The sequence below is a fragment of the Tigriopus californicus genome, chromosome 5, assembly GCF_007210705.1.
Source record: "Tigriopus californicus strain San Diego chromosome 5, Tcal_SD_v2.1, whole genome shotgun sequence".
In the NCBI taxonomy this organism is placed as follows: Eukaryota; Metazoa; Arthropoda; class Copepoda; order Harpacticoida; family Harpacticidae; genus Tigriopus; species Tigriopus californicus.
This window is the reverse complement of record NC_081444.1, coordinates 9,412,066-9,417,216: the sequence shown is the minus strand read 5'-3', so window position 1 is coordinate 9,417,216 and position 5,151 is coordinate 9,412,066.

Genomic DNA, 5,151 nt, shown 5'->3' with positions numbered 1-5,151 from the left:
GCGACAAGAATAGAGTTGCAAAGATTGCTTGCCACAGTCAATTGCATAATGGGCAAAACGCAGTCTTTTCACTCATCAAGACAAGACTGCTTTCTTTAAGCAGGAAAAATCCCTTTTCTTCTTAATCGGTTCTCATCGGTAAGATTTCGATTCTCATCAAAAGAAACGACACCAAACGTCAGTACTGGACAAGAGTTGAGTTGAGTACATTAGTCGCTCAAAGTATTCGATGTAGTCCGCTCCATGGATCTTTGACGACTTTTGATGGGGTTTGAACCTGACGCTCTGCCTCGTCATTCCTCCATGTCTTTTCCAATCGCCCTTTTCCTTCACCTAAATGGAACTCTCGCCTTGACCACCATTTCGGCACCCTTAACTCTTTATATATCAAGGATATTTGAGAATATTCCTCTAGGCCCCATGGCTGGGGAAACTTCGGCTCTTTTCATTGTGAAAGCTTCCCTGGGACGCTGCGCGTTAACCACGCGCCCCAGTCCATTTAGTCAAGGTGCTGATTCTTATTTCCTCATTACCTCTTGAACCAGGTGCACAAAAGATGAAAATTACCACATTTTTTCATTATAATCTAAAAACGCACCCCAAAAATATAATTTGGACCAAAAAGTTCGAAGATCTTGCGTTATTTTAGGCAGATCTGGTCCCCTTGCTCAGGTAAACTTCAAAACAAATTCCACGGTATAGGAGATTGTTTTACTGATTCGAAAAGGGCAAGTAGCAAGTAATCATTTCCGGCGGGCAGATCACCTGCCCTCTGGCGGGCAAATAAATCCGCACTCTGGTGAGCCAAAATCCAATCCTGTAACTTTACACCTCTCTATACCACAATGATATTTGCTTAAGACAAGCAGGTAAAAATGAAAATAAAACGTCAAAAATTTAATGCCATGCACAGTGCGGTTTAGCTGGGCATGTAGCCTTTGATTTTATCCCATGGAAAAACGTCAGTGGTTCATGAATGCGGTCACTTGAACAGGCCCTATTGGTTTAAACTACGACATGGTTTTTAGTATTTGGTGATCAAACAACAATGTCTTTTTTCATTTCGACACATTCATAGAGGAGGTCAAATGCATCAACTTTTATTTTATACATTCTCACAATGCCTACCTTTGGTTGGTGATGATCCTCTTGAAATGAGGGATGAAGTGTTTGGAATTTCTAGCTGGATGTCGTTCCGTGGGATAGATAACCAAGACAAGTTCTTATACACGTGGGTTTTTAATGGCGGACAACACAACAAGCTTTTTCATTCTATTACATACAGGCTGACGGGGATACTTAAAAGAAAAACAGACGGAACTTAATAACCTTGACAGAGAGTGGGTAAGGAAACGGACAAGTGTAACCATATTACATTCTAACACTTCCCCTCACTTGTTCCGATATATATTGCACATATCTCGAAGCTTGACAAATCGTGGACGAGCAGTCCTTTTGGTAAAGATGTCAGCAATCATGTCTTCAGTCGCCACAATATTTCAAGATGATCGTTCCCCGTGCAACTTGTTCCCGAGTAAAGTGGTAACGGATCCCAATATGTTTGGCGGCACCTGAAATTGCGGATTTCTTGGCCAGTGCGATAGACGGCAGGTTGTCCTCAAACAGAACAGTTGGCTTATTCCATTGCCCAAACCAAAGCCAGCCAATAAACTCCTCAGCCAGATCCGCCTCCTGTGTGGAACTTGATAAGCCATATATTCGGCCTCTGCGGTTGATAGGCGACAGACTGCTGCTTCTGACTTCGCCATGAAAGAGGTCCTCCAGCAACATAAAAATGTATCCAGACGTGGACCGCCGGTCCTCAAGATCTCCCGCCCAATCTGCATCCGAATATCCCACTAGTTCTGGACCGACCTTTTGAGTGTATATCAACCCAAGATCCATTGTGCCTCGAAGGTAACAAAGAACTCGTTTGTTGCGGTCCAGTGCTGATCACTAGGATGTGCACTGAACTTGGCCAATGCACCAACCACGAAAGAGATGTCAGGCCTAGTTCTAGTCGACAAAAATAGTTAGCCTCCAATGATCGTTCGGTATTCAGAAGGGTTGATTGTGCTTCTCCTTCTTCCGATTTACTAATTTGACACCAGAATCCAGTGGTGTGTCTATTATCTTGCAATCGTTCATTCCAGCTCGATCAAGCACTTCACGCGTATACTGTGGTGTCCGATCCAAATGACTCCTTCCTTTGAATCTTGTACGATTCGAACTCCAAGAAATTGATTAGGGTCTCAGATCCTTGTCTTGAAGACATCAACCAGCTTCTCTTTGATCTCTTCAACCTCGGACTTGATCTTTCCAGCTAGCAGTTAGTCATCAACATACACCGCTAGATAGATCTTCTCTGGCTGATTTAAACATAAAGGCATGGATCCTCGTTTGTCTGGACGAATCCGATTTTGCGCAGAACAACAGGCGAGCATCACGTTCAACACCGTGGAGACTGCTTCAGTCTATACAGACTTTTCTTTCAATTTGCACACAAGATGTTCTTTTCCTTTTGCCTCAAATCCTTCTGCCTGACTCACAAAGACTTCTTCATCCATTTCTTCATTGAGAAACGCCGTTGTCACATCCATTTGGTAAAGCACTAGTCCTTGGGCAGCGGAGAGGGCTATCAAGGTTCGGATTGTCTCAAATCTCACCAACTGGGCTGAAGGTTTCATCGTAGTCGAGTCCCCACTTTCTGAGTAAAACCCTTGGCCACTAACCGTGCCTTATATCGCTCAGGGTTTCCGTTGTCATCCTTTTTTAATTTTAAGACCCACTTTGTTCCAACAACCTTCCGGTCCTTGGGTCTGTCCACTAGATCCCAAACCTTGCTCTCCTCGAGCGATTGGAGCTCCTCGTTGATTGCAATCTTCAACAACTTGGCATCATCTCTGGCTAAGGCTTCTCTGACGGTAACGGGGTCTGCGTTGTATCAGCATAGCCTGCCAGACAGGTCCACTCTCCAAAATGTTCGGGAGGTTGCGTTGCCTCCGAGGGCGCTCAAAATCGTCCCCATCTCAAAGATTTTCGGATCCTCTGGAACCTCAGCAGCGTTATGATTTTTTTCTTCTTCAATTGGGATTCCATTGTCAGAATCTGGTTCTGACGGCCTTTGTTGGAAACCGTCTCCTTTGGACCGAGGGCGTCCAGGGCGGAACTCACTGACTCAGATCCTTCCCATTTAAGCCATTCTTTGATTCATCAAAGATCACATCCCGGCTGTGTATCACCACGCCCACCACTTCTGGTCAAAAAGACGGTAGCCTTTGACATTGGATCCATATCCAACCATCACTGTCATCCTGGACTTCACGTCCAGCTTGCTCCTCTCTTCCTTGGGGACATGCGCATATGCAATGCACCCCCACACGTCTCAGTGGCTGACGTTCGGTTGTCTTCCTGTCCATGCTTCAAACGGGGTTTTCGTTTCAACTGCCTGCGTCGGACTTCTGTTCCTCAGGTACACGGCAGACGAGACAACTTCGCCCAAAATTGATGGGGCAGTCCCCCGTCTGTGAGCATGGTTCTTGTTGCTTCGACCAGCGTTCTGTTCATCCTCTCAGCTACCCCGTTCTGCTCCGGATTTCTTGGACAGTGAGTTCGTGACGGATTCCACAATTTTGCATACATTCCTCAAACTCCCTGGAGGTGAACTCTCCACCATTATCTGTGCGTAAGGTTTTCAAGACTGAACCTGATTCCTTCTCAACCATTGACTTCCAAACCCGAAAGGCTTCAAACACTTGGCTCTTCTTTTTCAGGATGTAAATCCACACGAATCTCGTCTGATCGTCGATGAAAGTGAGAAAATATTCACCATCACTGAGAGAGGGGACTCCCATTTTACCACACAAGTTGCTGTGGACCAATCCCAGCTTCTCAGTTGCTCTCTGTTGAGTTTTCTTGGGAAAAGATGAACGATGGATTTTTCCTTGAATACAGGGCTCACACATCATGTGCGGATTCGTTGTCTTGATATCTAACCCAACAACCATCTTCTTCTTGACTAATTCGCACAAATCATGTGACCCGAGATGGCCATATCTCGGTGCCATTTTCTTAAGACTGCTTGTTCCTTCTCTTTCTCACTGACTAACACAATTGTTTCAGGTCTCTTGCCTTGTTCGAGGTAATACAATCCATTTGATTCCAGGGCAATCCCCATCATAGCATTCCACTTGTTTCGGATAGTGCATGCGTTTCCACTGAATGATATGCACACACCGCGCTCAGATGCCTTTGAAACGCTAATCAAATTAAAGGCAAGTTCAGGAACCAACACGACTTCATTCAGTCTACAAATCTCCTGTCGATGGTCCAATTGAGTGATTATCCTCACCCGGCCTGTTGTGTGGCTCTCACGCTGCGACCATCTCCAACAGTAATCTTGAGGGCTCGTCCAACAATTCCAACGACTCAAAACTATCCACGCAATTGCACATGTGACATGTTGCTCCGGAATCCACAATCCACCGCTGGCTCCGGTCACCCAAGTGTTGGCAGACACATGCACTGGAAGGCCAAAGTCGCCTCCCTCAGTGGTCGCAGAAATCGGATTGGGCTTCTTGTTCCTCCAATCACTTGGTTTTGGTCTCCCTTGTGTCTTCACCCGACAATTCTTCTTCAAGTGGCCTTCACATCCACATCGAAAACAGGTCGGTGACTTCTTCTGAAAACTGAGGTCAGGCCTTTCTCTCCGTCCTTGGGTAGGACTAAGGTCACCCTCTTGCGCTCTTCATTGAGCAAGCGCTCGCGTAACCACCTCCCAAGAGGGAACCTCCGGATTGGCCTCCAACGCCGTGACCAGTACGTTAAAGCTTTGGGGTAGACTAGCCAATGAATGCACTACCCGATCTTCCTCTTCAACCGGCGCCCTACCACCGCTAATTCGTGAAATATTTCGGTGAGGGCCTTGATGTGTTCTTGAACGTTGCCTCCCTCCTCCAGATGACTGGAGTACAGCCTCCTCCTCAGTTGGAGCTTGTTGGCCCACGTACGCTTCTGAAACTGATCTTGGAGACAACGCCACACCTCCTCGGGCTCGCTTGGGTCACCCAGTAAGTACAATAAGCCCGGATCAACCGATAGGACTATTTGTGGGCCAAGGGCCGATCCTTCCTGGTCTTGAACTTGATCGCG